Below are 19,079 nucleotides of genomic sequence, written 5' to 3' on the forward strand. Positions count from 1 at the left end.
GCTGAACTAAAATCTACAAAGAGGACCCCTGCATAGGTCTTTGGAGATTCAAAATGTTGTGGGATGTAGTGCAGAGCCATATTAACAGCATAATATGTTAATCTGTTTGCTCAGTATGCAAATTGCAGGGGATCTAACTGTGGATTCGTGATGGTTTTCAAATGGCACAGCACTAGCCTTTCGCAGGTTTTCATAACTACAAATGTTAGAGCAATTAGTCTGTAGTCATTCCTTGAAGGTGGGATTCTTCGGCACCAGGGTGATAGTAGAGTGTTTGAAACAAGAAGGAACATAGCATATCTTTAGCAATCTTCCTCTGTAACATTTCAATTTATGCTTTGTTAAATCCAAATTAGCACAGTAGCCATTTATGGAAGTTTACCAAGTGAATCAATAAGGGAAGAGTCTGCAAAACAGGGTATTTGTGATGCATTTTTGAGACATTGAATAATTCCAATATTAATAATAAATTTATTTTTCTATCACTTTCCCTAAACAGCTCAGAATTTACATTGAAATTTATAACATTTCAATATGCCGAAACAAAACTTAACATTGGAAAAAGATTCATATGAAAATTCTTTAAAACTACTGAAAATGATACATGAATGGATTTGAACGAAAGATGTTGAGTGGTTGAAGCACGTATCACTGTGCAGTGTCTTTTGTGTAGTGTGCATTTGTTTTTATTATTATTAAAACTAATAATTTTTTTTTTTTAAATGAATGAATTTTTAAGGAAAGAAAGGAAAAAAGGACATGGAGTTAATTCTACAACTTAGGAGCAAAATCTTAGAATACTCAGTTGCCACAAGATAAATACAAACAAAAGCAAAACAGAAACTATAAATTGACCAGTAGCAAAAAAATATTAGTAATACTGAAATAATATGGAATATGGAAACATAATAATGTAAGAGAAGGGTGGCATACAAATCTAATAATTAATTAATTAATTAATTAATTAAATTAATAAAACCAAGATTTATAGATAAAATGTAAGATTCTGCCATTATGCTGACAATATAAATAAATGGAATATACAAAAAATAAAGAGAAAAAAGAGGATAGTACTGTAATTAGGTAAGTCCAGAAAAGAAGGTGAGTTTTAATTGAAAATTAAATTTATTTATTTAGAATATGTATATAGCTTCTTACTTGCTCAGTGACTCTAGGCAGCTTACAAACTGTTCTGCCGGCTGTCTCAACTACCCGTAATTACAGGATAATTAGTCCAGGAAGACACACACCACATGATAAAAGGAAAACCCAAAAGTTTTTATAAACAGAAAAACAGAAACAGCTCCCTTTTTAAATGTCAAAGGGATTTTCTGATACATACAAGGCACAGGTTAAATACAATCCAATTGCTCACCCAATAACTGGGAAATTGAGTCCAATTCTAAAGTCCAGAGAGTCCACACACACAATCTTGAACAGCAAAAACCACGATCTTGATGAAACAATGAATTAGATAAACTGCCATGAGGCTAAAACACCAGACTGCGCTTTTATCTGTAGCGCTAATTACAGCAGCCCCACCCAACCACAGGTGACCTCATTTATCTCTTGTAATAATCCTTCAGTTGTTGTCTACTATGCATCAATCTACACATGCGTGGATGTGTCATAACTTCTTGGTCGGACTCCAGGGACGATAAAGGTGATTTATCTCCTCCTGGGCTGTCTGCCACACTCCCCTCTTCCCTGTCACTCACGCTTCCTTGGTCAGAGGAGACTTCATCGGCAGATTCTACTGGGAGCAAACCAGGCCTGCGGCATGTGGATGTCTCCCCCACCTCCACCTCCACATTCCTTGGGGCAGGAGCTGGGCCAGAGCTAACCACAACACAAACAATAAAAACACAGTATAGAAAAATAAAATAAAAGAATAAAAATAAAGAATAATAACCTTCCATCCACCCTAGCAACAACACATGGTCAGATATAATGGACCCCATTCCAAGAATGCTGGCAAAACCAAGTCTTCAGGACCTTATAAAAGAGTTCCAAAGTGGGAGTCAGTCTAATTTCTGAAGGGATGATATTCCAAAAACAGAATACCATCACAGAGAAGGTGGTTCTTCTGGGTCCTGCCAGATTTATCGATTTACCAATTTACCAATTTATCTATCTGTTTGTTTGTTTAAGCTGAAAGGGACCTTGTAGGTCACCAAGTCCCAGTCCCTGCTTAAGCAGGAAATCCTACAGCACCCCAGCCAAATGACAGTCAAATCTCCTCTTGAAAATGTACAGATGTACCTACTTGGGGGATGGAACCTGCAACATTCTTTCCCTGCCTGTTCTAGTGGGTCATGTGGAAGAAGCAAAGTGTAACTAGAAGTCAATTTGGCTGTCAAAAATAGATCATGCCAAAGAAATCTAATTTCATCTTTTGACAATCATTTAACTATGAACCTGCAGTGTTTAGAAGCAGCCAAAAAACCCAATGCAATCATAAATTGCGCTAACAGAGGGACAGAATCAAGATCGCATGAAATATTAGTACCACTTTATAAAGCCTTAGTAGGACCACACTTAGAATACTGCATCTGGTTTTGGTCACCATATTATAAAAATGATATAGATACAATATAGATAAAATATAGAGACAATAAAGATATAGATAAAGAGCAACAAAGGTGATTAGGGCTGGAGGCTAAAACATATGAAGAACGATTGCAGGAATTGGGTTTGTGTAGTTTAGTGAAAAGAAGGACTAAAAGTGACATGATAGCAGTATTCCAATATTTGAGGGCCTGCCACAAAGAAGAGGTCAACCTGTTTTCCAGGGCACCAAAAGGCAAGACAAGAAACAATGGATGGAAACTAATCAAAGAGAAAAGCAACTTAGAACCAAGAATTTTTTTTCCTAATAGTGTGAATCCTTTGAGGGGTTTCGGACAGGATCTAGGTACACCACGGCCATCATCTTGGACCATGAAATCCACCCCTGAAAAAGCCCCTGGCCAAGAGGCCAGCCATGAGACTTTGGTGCTGCTGATTCCAAACAAAGCAAGCTGTGCCTTCTCCCCTGGAGTGACATGAGCAGTAAAATACTATTGAACCATCCAGACTTGGGACCAGAGTTGGGAGTGCCTGGCGCCAGCCCCAATTCCACAACAAAGGATCTGGCCAGTTGCTGGAGCCCAGTAAGGGCCCCCAAAACTCCCTGAGAGAAGTTGTCTTGCTCAACAGGTAGAAGATGCTCCTCTCCATTCGGATAAGTCTGAGATTCCACCAGGAGAGGAAACCCCTTCATGCTCTGAGGAAGGGAGTAGTGGCAAAGACGACCCAATGAAGAGTGCAGCTATCTGACCCTTTGTCATAGAAGCCAAACTTACAGTGCCCGAGATGGGGAGGAAGGAGAGATAGAGCCGGTTGTGGATGGGCTGCTTGTGATGTTTGATTAGCAAGTCTGTTGTAAAAAGTTGGGGATCTGCACTATGACCTTAACCATCCCCATCCAGTTTCAACAAGTGGATGGGTTGCTAATTGCAGGTCCCCCACCATGCACATCGCTGAATTAGTAGACTCGCAAATAGGACACCAGCATGAGTTCATAAAAACGTCAAAGCCTTGAAAACAAGTATTGTATAGACAATACTTCAGAAGATTTAAATTCAAGCTGAAACACATCCCAGCCAGGAAGAACTTATTGGTAGATGCTTTGTCCAGAAAGCCACAGTATGATAGCCAGAAGGAACAGGATATGCATGCAATCATCTCCCATCAACAGAAGGAGACAGCAGCACAAGTTATCATTTGAAACCAAGCCAGATGACCGGGTGCTCCTGACCAAAACAGATGGACCACAACATGTAAAGTGGCTCTGCCAAATGACTCCTGGCTCAATGACAACAAAGAAATTTTGACCATGAGGGAAGGCTTGGCCTGGAAGGGATCCAAATTATACGTACCTGCCAGTTTGACCCTGAAAGTACTACAACAAAGCCATGACTCCAAACTGGGAAGGCATTTTGGATTTCTAAGAACTCTCCCCTAACCAGGCACCAGTTTTGGTGGCCAAAGATGAAAGTTGTGGTGGAAGACTACATCAAACACTGTGCCATATGTGTGACCAGGAAAAATAGATAGATAGATAGATAGATAGATAGATAGATAGATAGATAGATAGATGATGGATAGATAGGTAGGTAGATAGATAGATAGATAGATAGATAGATAGATAGATAGAGATAGAAAGATATATATATACAGTGGTACCTCATGATATGAATCCCTCGTCTTACGAACAATACGAGATACGAACCCGGGATTCAGAAATTTTTTGCCTCTTCTTACGAACTTTTTCCTTCTTACGAACCCGCCGCCGCCGCTGCCGCCGCCACCAAGAAGCCCTGCCACCCGGCTGTCACCTTTTGAAACAGCCGGGGGGGCTTCTCAGCGTCCTCCCAAACACCGAACCCGGAAGTTTGGGTTTGGCGTTCGGGTTCAGGAGGAAGCTGAGAAGCCCCCCGGCTGTTTCAAAAGGTGACAGCTGGGCGGCGGCGTTTTTTTGGTGGGGGTTTTTTCGTTGCATGGATTAATTGAACTTACATTGTTTCCTATGGGAAACAATGTTTCGTCTTACGAACTTTTCGCCTTACGAACTTCCCCCCGGAACCAATTAGGTTTGTAAGATGAGGTATTACTGTATATATAATTGATAGAGAGATAGATATCATCTCTATCTATCTATCTATCTATCTATCTATCTATCTATCTATCTATCTATCTATCTATCTATCATCTACCTACCTACCTACCTGCCTACCAACCAACCTACCTACCAACCTACCTATCTACCTATCCATCCATTCATCCATCCATCCATCTAGAGGCTTGCCTGAGAACAGAATGGAAACAGTTTAAATTCTAGCGCTGGATGATGCTTCGTCCCTATCCCCAGGACAGGGGGGGGGAAGGATGGGACAGTGGGGTGAGGAGGACCAGGGGGCGGGGCATTGCATAATGGGAGATGCACATCTCCACTCACTTGCAGGCGGGGGGGGAGTTTGTGAGGCATTTGTGAGACAAAGTTATGGGAGAGCCGGTGGGCCCCACTCAAGGCGACTGGGAACAGAGCTTTGGTGTCGTCGTCCTGGCTTCAGGTTTTTGAGGGAAGGCTCAGAGAAGCAGGGAGCCGCCAACTCGGTTTGGGGGCACCAAGAAGGGGTGACTCCGGACCCTGAGCTGGACATTCGTCGCCCGCCAGGCAAGGGGGGGAGGGAGGTGTGGCTGGGCCAGGTTCAGAGGGTCCTGGCGGGCAGCAGTTGCAATTCAACCAGCCGATGGGCAGAAGGGGCGAGGAGGACTCAGAATGGTTTCTCCCGTATGGAGAAGCCACGCAGTGTCACCGGGGCTGCTGAGGATCAGGTGGGAGGAGGCGAAGTAGCAGCCAAATTAGGACTCCGGTCTGCTACTTCAACTGACCGCCGCTTCTTTGGTCTTGGAGACAAAATGGAGTGTGTGGCTGTCCCCGTGGGCTCCAGAGGAGGAGGAGGAAGGGGGGCAACTTGTCAAGGGAGCCTTGTCTGAAGCCAAAGTGCCAGGATTCTACTTTGCTGCTGTCGCCAAAAACTTTCAAGGAGGGTGGAAGCCCCACCGGTTGACAAGCCACCAGGCATTTTCCCACACGTGTCAATCCACCTGTGAGGCTCCCTCTGGGCAGCCTGCACTGTCTTCCTCTCCCCTCCTCCCCCCGCCACTGAACAAGAATCCAAATGCCGGTGGTAATAAGGCAAAGGGGTGAGTTTTCGGATTGCACGCATTATTCGCTGTTACATTGATTTCTATGGGAAAAATTGTTTCTTCTTATGAACTTTCCTACTTAGGAACCTGGTCACGGAACAAATTAAGTTTGTAAGAAGAGGTACCACTGTATATTACACACAGGCACTCAAAAATATACATATGTACACACATGCACACTCCTCTAAAATTATCCACGTCTAACCTCATTTACTGCAATAGGGAAAACATACCCAGAGTCCACTTTCTGCCACACATGTAAAAGAGAAACTGATCAAATTACAGCATTGTTCCAATAAATAGAGCCGGGGTGGCGCAGCAGGTAGAGTGCTGTACTGCAGGCCACTGAAGCTGACTGTAGATCTGAAGGTCAGCGGTTTAAATCTCATCACCAGCTCAAGGTTGACTCAGCCTTTTATCCTTCTGAGGTGGGTAAAATGAGGACCCGGATTGTGGGGGCAATAGGCTGGCTTGGTTAAAAAGTGCTATTGCTAACATGTCGTAAGCCGCCCTGATTCTAAGGAGAAGGGCGGCATAAAAATTGAATAAATAAATAAATAAATAAATAAATAAATAAATAAATGTAATTTAGCTGATATGTTAACCAAAACTGTATCTTTAGTAAAGTATATGAACTATGTGAAATATTTCAGATGATCAGCTGTATAGCTTTAAATGGGAGGAGTGTCAGGGTATGTAGATTTAATAGCTGTAAGCTGATGAGAGGAGGCAACCAGAAACTTGATGCAAAGGGAATGAGGCGGAAGGGTTATTGCCACTTTAAGAAACTGGGTAAGAAGCTGCCTGTATAAAGGAAGCTATTAGAGGGTGTGTCCCTTCTCCTCAGGTTCTCTCATTGTGTATACTCATTGCTCTTCTCTGTGTATCAGTAACTGTATGATAAGGTATTTAACCATGTATATGTTTGTATATATTTATTTATTTTATTTATTTATTAGAGTTTAAAGTGACCTTGTAGGTCATCTAGTCCAACCCCCTGCTCAAGAAGGAATCTTACACCACTCCAGTCAGATGGCAGTCCAAACTCATCTTGAATATGTCGAGGGTTGGGGTGTTCACATCTCCGCTGGCAGGCCTTTCCATTGGTTGATTACCCTCACTGTCAGGAGGTTCCTCCTTATTTCCAGTTTGGATCTCTCCTTAGGCAGCTCACAGTATTAATCTATTGAGATCTTTCTGTATTTTGAGCCTATCCTAGGGTGTTGGCTACCCCTGACAGCTTGGTCTTATCTGTAAATTTGATTTGTTTATTTATTTATTCATTCATTCATTCATTCATTCATTCATTTATTAGATTTGTATGACGCCTCTCTCCGAGGACTCGGAGCAGCTCCCAACAAACAATACAGTTTACAAATCCAATGTTAAAAAGCAGAACAATTAAGAAACCTTTATTAAGAACAATCACACAACTCAAAATACCATACATAAAGCAGGACAGCTGGGGGAATAAATTTCCCCATGCCTGGCGACATAGGTGAGTTTTCAGTAGTTTATGAAAGGCAAGGAGAGTGGGGGCAGTCCTAATCTCTGGGAGGAGTTGGTTTCATAGGGCCGGGGCCGCCACAGAGAAGGCTCTTCTCCTGGGTCCCGCCAAACGACATTGATTTGTCTACAGGACCCGGAGAAGACCGACTCTGTGGGACCTAATCAGTCGCTGGGATTTGTGCGGCAGAAGGCAGTCTCAAAGGTATTCTGGTTCGATGCCATGTAGGGCTTTATTCCCCCTATATTCCCTTGTCTAAGTCATTAATGAAATGTTGAAGAGCCGTGAGTCTAGGACTGAACTCCGCTATCACCTTCCATGTGGATTTGGAGCCATTGAGGACAACTCGTTTGGTGCAGTTGGTCAGCCAACTGTTTATCCATCTACATGTGTTGTAATCTAACCCATTTTCTAATTTGTGGAGTAGGAGATTGTGATCTATTTTATCAAAAGCTTTACTGAAGTCCAAGTATGTTACGTCTACTGTGTTATGTTGGTCTACTGATTTGGTTACAGTGTTGAAAAATGATATGAGATTAGTTTGGCATGATTTGTTCCTGACAAACCCATGTTGGCTGTCTTGGATGCCTAGATGTGGGCCTCACTGTGAGCATTTTCCTATAGGGATCTGCCCTTAGAATGACAATGGCACAGTGGAAATATATCCCCTTACAGTGGCAGCCACTACCAGATGCGTGGAGACAGGCTACCTCCAAAAATATCATTTTTTTGTCTTGGATGCCTAGATGTGGGCCTCATTCTGAGCACTTTCCTCAGGAGATGTGGCCTTAGAATGACAATGGCACAGTGGAAATATATCCCCTTACAATGGCAGCCACCACCAGATGCACAGAGACGTGCTCCCCCCAAAAATATCACATTTTTTGTCTTGGTCGCCTTGGTTTTGGGCCTCACTCTGAGCACTTTCCTTATATAACAAAATACCAATAATGGCGTACTGGAAAATCTGCAAGAAATACTTGCTTGCAAGAACCAGTGGGACCAAAAAATAGAAAAAATCATAAAAAATGATAAATTGCTCTAGGACTTTAGAATCCAAACATACAGCTAGCATATAACTCCCCAGACTTAACAATTGTCAATAAGAAAGACAAAAAAGTCTAAATAGTTGATGTGGCAGTGCCTGCAGACAGCAGTAGAGAAGAGAAATAACTGGAGAAGATAACAAAATAAAAATATCTAGAAAAAGAAATAAATGACTATAGCAAAAACAACCAAAGATAGCACCAATAGTAATAGGGACCTTGGGTTCAATCCCAGAACAACTGGAGCACCATTCAAACACCATTGAAATTGACAAATTTGCCAGGTAATTGCAAAAGGTGACTTTAGTTGAAACAGCTTCCATCCTGTGACAATATCTGTAACACCATCAAACATCAAGATCTGACTATCCTATTCCAGGTCCTTGGAAATGACTCAATTGGCAGACAAAAATGCTAAACCTAGTTTGAACATCTAGCTGACTGTGCAATGAATCATAATAAAACAGCAACAAAAAACATTTGTTAGAACTTACTGATTGAATCCTACCTTATTCCATTTTCAAAAATGATAGTGATGTTCTAGGCCACGGGTGTCAAACTTGCAGTGTCACATTGCCATCATATGACATATCATGATGTTTTTCCCCTTTGCGGAGCTGAGGTGAGTGTGCCCTACATTTGACACATCTAGCCCATGGGCTGCTAGTTTAACACCCCTATTCTAGGAGAAGGGGGATCAAAAAAGGCAAGATTAGCATCTTGCTTTTTTTAATACCCGTATTTCACTCCCAGGTGATGCCACTGGATACAACCCAAAATTCAGCCTGACTCATACAGAGAGTTCATTCCCAGTTTCATTAAATAAGTACATCCTGGGTTTCTCCTTGAACTTTAGGTAGGAGCACATTTTCATATCTTGATTATGATTTTCAGAATCCACTAGACTGGAACACAGATAGTACCCCACTTATAACTGTTCATTTAATGATGGTTCAAAGTTTAAAAAATAACTTATGGCCTGACCTTAAAGATACAATACTTGTATAAACAGTGGTGGGATTCAGCTGGATCACATTGGTTTGCCTGAACCATTAGTTAATTGTTTGTGCAGTTCAGACAACTGGCTGAAAATAAAGTGCAAGAGAAGATTTTTTTTCTCTCTCCCTTCAGTTAAGGCAGACAGCAAAGAACCACTTAACAGGCTACCTCGTTGTGATAACAGCCAACAATGCTTTGAACAAAGTCAATAAACAACAGAACGTGACGGGGTAGATCAGGAAAATAATCATTCATCAATCATCCATCTAGGGATGAGTTTAACTGCTTTGGGAAGAACAAGATTACAAACATTTTCATTATAAAGGGTATTAAGTAATACTTCTGTGACCATCTGATACTCCCTGGAGTTCCCCAAGACCATTTATAGCTGCTGCAGTAGTGGCTACTTCTTATTTCTAACTAGGGGGGAAAGATACAGGAGGAGACAATGATCATACATACAGGTGGTGAATTTAACACATGTGTGGTCCAGCTAATTGTATGCTTCTCCTGTGAAGTACCCAATTTAGAACACAGAGAACAGAATAATAGAGTTGGGATGGTTAATGACTTTTGGCCAGGCTTTCAATTAGCCTGAAAAGCTGTTATTAGTTTCCTTCTCAGCTGATGCTTTTGCTTTGGGGTTTTGAATTTTTTTGAAAAAGAAATGGCTGTTTTAAGTTTCCTGCATTGTTTTAGTGATTCCTGGCACTGTTTTTTGGGTATTATTTATTATTATTATTTATTAGATTTGTATGCCGCCCCTCTCCGTAGACTCGGGGCGGCTCACAGCAATAATAAAACAATGTACAACAAATCTAATATTTAAAAGTAACTAAAAAACCCCTTATTTAAAAAGCAAGACATACACACAAACATACCATGCATAAACTATATAGGCATGGTGGAGTTGACTCAATTTCCCCATGCCTGACGGCAGAGGTGGGTTTTAAGGAGTTTACGAAAGGCAAGGAGGGTGGAGGCAATCCTAATCTCCGGGGGGAGCTGGTTCCAGAGGGTTGAGGCCACCACAGAGAAGGCTCTTCCCCTGGGTCCTGCCAGACAACATTGTTTCGTCGACGGGACCTGGAGAAGGCCAACCAGTCGCTGGGATTTGTGCGGCAGAAGGCAGTCCCGGAGATATTCTGGTCCGATGCCATGAAGGGCTTTATAGGTCATAACCAACACTGTGAATTGTGACCAGGAACTGATCAGCAACCAATTCAGACTGTGGAGTGTTGGTGTAACATGGCCATACCTAGTGAAGCCCATGATTGCTCTCGCAGCTGCATTTTGCACGATCTGAAGTTCCTGAATATTTTTCAAAGGTAGCCCCATATAGAGAGCATTGCAGTAGTAGAAACTCGAGGTGAGGAGGGCATGAATGCCTGTGAGCAGTGACTCCCAGTCCAGATGGCGCCGCAACTGGTGCACCAGGTGAACCTGGCCAAACGCTCCCCTCGCCATAGTTGAAAGATAGTTCTCTAATGTAAGCTGTGGATCGAGGAGGACGCCCAAGTTGCGGACCCCCTCTGAGGGGGTCAATAATTCCCCCCCAGGGTAATGGATGGACAGATGGAATTGTCCTTGAGGGGCAAAACCCACAGCCACTCTGTCTTATCAGGGTTGAGTTTGAGTCTGTTGACACCCATCCAGACCCTAACAGCCTCTAGGCACCAGCACATCACTTCCACTGCTTCGTTGACTGGACATGGGGTGGAGATGTGCAACTGGGTATCATCAGCGTACTGATGATACCTCATCCCATGTCCTTGGATGATCTCGCCCAGTGGTTTCATGTAGATATTAAATAGCAGGGAGGAGAGAACCGACCCCTGAGGCACCCCACAAGGAAGAAGCCTAGAGGTCATCCTCTGACCCCCCACTAACACCGATTGTGACCAACCAGAGAGGTAGGAGGAGAACCACTGAAGGACAGTGCCTCCCACTCCCAACCTCTCCAGCTGGCGCAGAATGATACCATGGTCAATGGTATCGAAAGCCACTGAGTGGTCGAGAAGCACCAGGGCAGAGGATAAACCCCTGTCCTGGGCCCGCCAGAGATCATCCATCAATGCAACCAAAGCAGTTTCCATGCTATAGCCGGGCCTGAATCCTGACTGTTGAGGGCATACTTCCCTCACTCTTTTTGAAAGCCTTTAGTGATGGAGCACCCACAACTTCTGAAGGCAAGCTATTCCATTGGATGATTGGACTCACTCTTAGGAAATTTCTCCTTAGTACTAGGTCATGATGGCAAACCTATGGCATGGGTGCCAAAGGTAGCATGTGGAGTCATATCTGCTGGCACGTGAGCTGTTGGCCTAACTCAGCTCCAACATGTATGTGTGTGCTAGAACTAGATGATAAAGTAGCAGAAATACAACAGACTTTGAAAGAGAATGAACAAAGGATTAAGACAGTTAAAGAGAAAATAGACAAAGTTGAGCAGAGAATGGAAGAGCTGGAGGATAGAAGTTGTATACTTAAGAAAGGATATGATGAGTCAATAACTCACCTAGAGTTACAACGTGCATCTTATGATTTGGGATTTCAGAACATAACAGAAGAAAAAGATGAAGATTTACATGCAAAAATGGCAGAAATCATCGGAGGGATCCTTTAGGTGGACCCTCAGGAACTTATAAATTAAATTGATGAACTTTATAGAGTACAAACGAGCTATGCCCGAAGACATAACCTACCGAGAGATGTCCATATTAAGTTTGTAAGGAAGACTCTAAGAGATGATATTTTGAAATGGACATGAAATGAAAAACTGGAAGACAAAGGAGAAGAAATTATAATACTGAAACAAGTTCCGAGAAGAGTTCGAGAAAGCAGAAGGGAATATCACTTTTTGACTAGAATTTTAATTAAGGAAAATATAACCTTCAACTGGCTTATTCCAGAAGGTCTCTCTCTGTATTGGCAAGCCCAAAGAGTGAAATTGGAGAACGTTGAAGATGCCAGAGAATTTTATGAAACAAGTGGTATAAACAAATTCGAGCAACTAAGAAAGGAAATATCTATAAGGAAAGAATATGAATTGGGTGCTACCAGCCAGGAAAAGGAGGAAGCCATGGGTGCGAAAAGAAAACAATCACAGCGTGAATCCAAGCATACCAAGAAATATTACAAATAACTATATCGGAGGATATGAAAATATTCTCAGTCAATGTAAATGGACTAAATGAACCAAGAAAAAGAAATCTAATATTTTCAAAACTTAAAAAACAAAAAGCACAGATAATAATATTACAAGAAGTTCATATTAAAAAAACCAATAGAAAATTGCTATACAATCCAAAAATAGGGAATATCCATACCAGTTTATCAGATCAAAAAAAGAGAGGCATTGCAATGTGTATAGACAATTCAATAAACTCCAAACAATTATATACTGACCAGGAGGGTAGAATTTTAATTGTACAACTGAATATAGATCCAAAACCTCTCATTATTGTCTCTATTTATGCACCCAATGACAATCAAACAGAATTTTACAAACAATTGCATCAAAAGATAAATGAATTAGCTATTGAGAACATGATCATAATTGGCTATTTCAACCCAATCTCAAATAGATTATTGGACCACTCGGGTAAAAAGAAAGACAAGAAAAAGAAAACAATTCTGCCAATTACTTTTCAGAAAATGAGGTCAGAATTATTATTAAATGATATTTGGAGGGAATGACATCCCTTAACTAGACAGTATACCTTTTATTCGAACCCCCACAAATTCTGGACAAGAATAGATATGGCCTGGGCCTCGAAAAAAACCATAGAACAAATTAAAGAAATAGAGATAGATACAAACACATGGGCAGATCACATATATATTGGAAAAGACACAGGAAACAAATTAACTGGCAGATGAATAGAAATATTATAAGAGACCCACAATATAGGGAATGGATAGAAAAAGAATTAGAATTGTTTTTTAATTAATAAAAATTCAGAAACATCCCCACAAAATTTATGGGATACAGTAAAGGCATATATTAGAGGTTTAACGATCTCCTATACTGCGACGAAAAATAAAGAAAAAAAAGAAACAATATGAACAATTAGAAAAATAATTAAAAGATTTAGAAGTAGTATCACAGCATAACTCAGAAGATCGAAAGATAAAAAGAAAAATAGAATTAGTTAAGCATAAAATAAAGCTTATAGAACAAGACCAAATAGCTGAAAAAATTAAAAGAACCAAACAGGAATACTTTGAACATGTTATAAGCCAGGACGATGGCTAGCATTCAAACTAAGAAAACACAGACAATCAAAAATAATAAAGGAACTGGTAGACGATAAAGGTATGATAAAATTTAAAACTGAGGAAAAATCAAAAATAGTGCAGGAATTCTACAAGGAGTTATATAAAAAAGAAGTAATAAAAGAAGAAGAGATTTTCAAATACTTGAACTCCTCAGATTTACCTTTGCTATCAGAAGAACAACAGACAAGGTTAAATAGCCCATTCACTATGATTGAATTACAGACAATTTTACGGATATGAAAATAGTCAAGAAAGTGAAGTATTTGGGAATTTGGATCACAGCTAAAACTATCTCTTTAAAAAATGACAACCATATGAAACTTATTGGCGAAATAAAAAAAGATTTAGAAATATGGAACAATTTACAATTATCCTTGATAGGGAGAATCTCAACAATTAAGATGAACATATTACCTAAGGTATTGTTTTTATTCCAGGTGATACCCATAAACCCAGGAGGGAAGTTTTTTAAAGAGCTAACAAAGATAGTTAGGAAATTTTTATGGCAAGGGAAAAAGGCAAGAATAAAATTAAGTGCATTAGAAGATATAAAAGAAAGAGGAGGTTTTGCATTACCTAATTGGAAGTTATATTATCAGGCTACAGCACTATCCTGGATTAAAGATTGGATAACTTTAGAAAATAGAAGAATATTAAACTTGGAGAGTTATGATCTTAACTATCACTTCTTAACTATTCCAGATTGGATCTCTCCAATAGAAGCAATTTGCCACCCTAACCCAATTCAAGAAGGGAAGATACCAAAATACAAAGAATTAATAGATGAACAAATGGAATTAAAATCAAGACAAAAATTACAAGAAGAGGGAATAACAATTGGCTGGTGGCAATATGTACAGATATAGTCTACATATCAAAGAGATACTAAAATATATACATTTAGGAAGAGTAAAAATTATTTGGGTAATTTGTTAATTGCAAATCAGAGAAAACTAATAGGGAAAGCATATAAATGCATGATAGGATATAAAAATATAGACCAGACTTTGAAAGATAACATGATAAGTTGGAGTAAAAATGTAGGAAGAGAAATTGACTTAGAAACCTGGGGAAAAGTTTGGACATATAACTGGAAAATAACTAAATCAGTTTCACTAAAAGAAAATCAGATCAAGATGTTTTATAGGTGGCACTTACCACCCAATAGAATTGCCAAGATGTTCCCTAATATGTCCCCAAACTGTTGGAAATGTAAACGAGAAATAGGTTCCTATTATCACCAGTGGTGGACTTGCCATAAAGCTAAATCATATTAGAATAAAATAGAAAAGTGGATAAAAGAATTTACCCTACAGGAGTTAAAGAAAACTCCAGAATTTTTTAAATTAGGTATAACAAACCAAAAATACAAAAAAGACATTTTTTTACTTAATAACCCACATCTTGACAGCGGCTAGGATAATATATGCACAAAACTGGAAAGGAGAAGACATCCCCACGGAGGATGACGTAATAAGGAAAATTATAGAATGTGCTGAAATGGATATGATGACAAGGCAGTTAAATAATCAAGAAGAATCTTACTTTTATAATATCTGGGAAAAGATTTATCTATGGCTAAATAATAAAAAACACTAAATGATTTGAAAACAAAGTAAAATGTATAAAAACTGCTTATCCTTCTATAATAATTATTATTGATGGTTGAATTATATAAAAACAAAAAAAAATTCTTTTCATTCTAACTATTGTATTGATTTTGCAAATTTTAGCGTATTCCTTTTCTGTATTAGAAATACTTCTACAATGAGTGGGGCAATTGTAGCCGCTGTATATGTTAAATGTGTGTCTGTTCTTTATGACAATTAATAAAAATATTTAAAAAGAAGAAGAAGCGTTGCCTTTATCATGGTCAGACCATTTTCTATTGCAACTTGACTTCCTGGCTCCAATCCTTCCCCGCAGGGAGGCAGAACCGACTAGGTGGTTCCGCCCCAGACGCCTGAGGGACCCAGAGGGCTTTCAGAGGGCGCTTGGGGTTATTCCAGATACACTCGTCCACAGTTCAGCAGAGTCTCTTGCTGAGGCCTGGAACAAGGCTGCAGTGGAGGTTCTTGACCGGATTGTGCCATTGTGACCTCTCCATGGCACTAGACCCCGTAGAGCTCCATGGTTCAACGAGGAGCTCCGGGAGTTGAAACGCCAGAAGAGACATCTAGAGAAGCGATGGAGGAAGAGTAAATCTGAATCCGATTGAACACTTGTAAGAGCTCATATTAAGACTTACAAAGTGGTGCTCAAGACGGCAAGATGCGCGTATCATGCCGCCTTGATTGCATCAGCGGAATCTCGCCTGGTCGCTTCTTAACCAGGGTGGAGTTTGGGGAGCCCTTGCAGAGCAGTGCCGAGGATTTTAACACAGATCCGGGCAGACCTCAACTCTGATTGGATAACAGAGTCGACTGACAACGAGTCAGTCAAGGTGACTGGGGCCCATACTTGTCCATCTGTCTGGGAAGAGTTTGATCTGGTGACACCTGATGAAGTGGACAAGGCCATTGGAGCTGTGAGTTCCACCTCCTGTTTACTGGATCCATGTCCCTCTTGGCTGGTTTCGGCCAGCAGGGAGGTGACATGGAGCTGGGTCCAGAAGATTGTCAATGCTTCTTTGGGAAGGGGGTCCTTTCTGGATCTCTACAAGGAGGCACTTGTGCGCCCCCTTCTCAAGAAGCCTTCCCTGGACCCAGCCATTCTCAACAACTATTGTCCAGTCTCTAACCTTCCCTTTATGGGGAAGGTTGTTGAGAAGGTGGTGGCGCTCCAGCTCCAAAGGTCCTTGGAAGAAGCTGATTATCTAGGTCCTCAACAGTCAGGATTCAGGCCTGGCTACAGCATGGAAACTGCTTTGGTTCCGTTGATGGATGATGTCTGGCGGGCCCGGGACAGGGGTTTATCCTCTGTCCTGGTACTTCTTGACCTCTCAGCGGCTTTCGATACCATCGACCATGGTATCCTTCTGCACCAGCTGGAGGGGTTGGGAGTGGGAGACACTGTTCTTTAGTGGTTCTCCTACTACCTCTCTGGTCGGTCGTAGTCGGTGTTAGTGGGAGACAGAGGTTGACCTCCAGGCTTCTCCCTTGTGGGGTGCCTCAGGGGTCGGTCCTCTCCCCCCTGCTATTTAATATCTACATGAAACCTCTGGGCGAGATCATCCAGGGGCATGGGTGAGATATCATCAGTATGCGGATGATACCCCATTGTACATCTCCACCCCATGTCCAGTCAATGAAGCAGTGGAAGTGATGTGCTGGTGCCTGGAGGTTGTTAGGGTGTGGATGGGTGTCAACAGACTCAAAATCAACCCTGAGAAGATGGAGTGGCTGTTTGTTTTGCCTCCCAAGGATAATTCCATCTGTCCATCCATCACTCTGGGGGGGAATTACTGACTCCCTCAGAGAGGGTCCGCAACTTGGGCATCCTCCTCAATCCACAGCTTACATTAGAGAACCATCTTTCAGCTGTGCGAGCGGGGCGTTTGCCCAGGTTCGCCTGGTGCACCAGTTGCAGCCCTATCTGGACTGGGAGTCACTGCTCACAGTCACTCATGCCCTCATCATCTCGAGGTTCGATTAGTGTAATGCTCTCTATATGGGGCTACATTTGAAGAGTGTTCGAAAACTTCAGATTGTGCAGAATGCAGCTGCAAAAGCAATAATGGCTTCCCTAGGTATGACCATATTTCACCAACACTCCACAGTCTGCATTGATTGCCGATCAGTTTCCAGTCACAATTCAAAGTGTTGGTTATGACCTATAAAGCCCTTCATGGCATCGGACCAGAATATCTCTGGGACCGCCTTCTGCCGCACAAATCCCAGCGACCAGTTAGGTCCCACAGAGTTGGCCTTCTCCAGGTCCCATCGACTAAACAATATCGTCTGGCAGGACCCAGGGGAAAAGCCTTCTCTGTGGCAGCCCGACCCTCTGGAACCAGCTTTCCCCGGAGATTAAGATTGCCCCCACCCTCTTTGCCTTTCGCAAACTTTTTAAAACCCACCTCTGCCATCAGGTATGGGGGTACTGAGATAGTTTCCTCAGGCCTATATTGTTTATGTATGGTATGTTGTGTGCATGTTTTTTAAATTATGGGTTTTTAGTTTTAAATATTAGATTTGTATTGTACTGTATATTGTTTTCTACTATTGCTGTGAGCCGCCCCGAGTCTACAGAGAGGGGTGGCCTACAAATTTAATAATAATAATAATAATAATAATAATAATAATAATAATAATAATAATAATAATATGTTCTGCCGGGCTCTCTGATAGGAGCCTCCCGAAAATTCAAGGGTACAAATTTCAGACACACAAACGTTTGAAAATTCAAAACAATGTTCTTTATCACAATATTCAAAATAAACAAGGCACTCTTTTTGTATTGCAAAGAGCACTCTTCCCAAAACAACCGGGTAGTCTCTACAATTTCCTTAAGCAGTCATTAAGTACTTAGCTAGCAGCTGTGAAAACTTCACACCCCTTCTTCTTCCAACGAAGTGACACACACACACACACGTTGCTCTGCTTTGGTTTAAAAGGCGTGAAAAAGCAACAAAGTCCAGCAACACAAGATTCCTGACAAACTCCGATCAGATATTCTTCCACAACGGCCAAACCCACATGCTGCCTCCCTTATTTCCTGTAATATGTTCTTATTTGGTCTCTTCTACGCATAATTCTGCGCTTGCATGGGTCCAAAATGTCATCATCTGAATCAACGGAAGATAAGGGAGAGTGACTGCCTGGGCTGTGTGCCAAGCCCTCCTCTGCTGAGTCACTCCCACCTTCTTCTTTGTCCGAAGAAACTAAACTCTGAACTGATTCTGTCGGCAATAACACAGGCTTGTGACATGTTGAATTTTCCCCTTCATCCACCTCCCCATTCCCTGGGGCAGGAGGTGGGCCACAGCCAACCACATAATAATAATAATAATAATAATAATAATAATAATAATAATAATAATAATAATATTGCTTCCTCCTCTTAGTTTCCCCAATACCATAATCTAAGAAGTGGTTTGGGTTGGGAGAGAGTAACTGGTCACTCAGCCTTTTTTCAAGTCTAAAATGGGAGTAGAACTCAAAATTGATTAAGGTGCAGGTCTTGGTTTCTATATCTGGACCTTAACCACTACTTTGTTTAAAAACGAGGAAGGAAAGTCAAAATAACTTGTAAGAATTGCAGGTGAAAACAGGGTTGGAAAGCTGCAAACATCACAGATAACATTTCAGATCAATATCCCATACAATGATGCAAAAGACAAGAGAGGTTGTAACAAATTACAACATGAGATGGACCTCTTAGTATAAAGTGTCCAGATTTTAACATTGGTAAAGAGGGACACCATTGAGGGACACCATTAGCAAAAAAAAAAATTAGCAAAAAATATGCTTGGAGATTTTCCCCACCCTTAAAGGTGGTCGGGAAAAGCTGTTGACCTTCCTCCCTCTCTCAAATCCTGCTGGACGCAGCTC

At 41.3% G+C, this 19,079-nt stretch overlaps 1 protein-coding gene across 2 annotated transcripts in view; it reads right to left on the reverse strand.

The window, feature by feature from the left end:
* Window positions 1-19,079, reverse strand: part of GABRB1 (gamma-aminobutyric acid type A receptor subunit beta1) — a 163,537-nt gene that overhangs the window by 82,876 nt on the left and 61,582 nt on the right. The gene's annotated exons all lie outside the window — the stretch shown is intronic.

This window comes from Erythrolamprus reginae, chromosome 7 (genome assembly GCF_031021105.1).
Source record: "Erythrolamprus reginae isolate rEryReg1 chromosome 7, rEryReg1.hap1, whole genome shotgun sequence".
Classification (NCBI taxonomy): domain Eukaryota; kingdom Metazoa; phylum Chordata; class Lepidosauria; order Squamata; family Dipsadidae; genus Erythrolamprus; species Erythrolamprus reginae.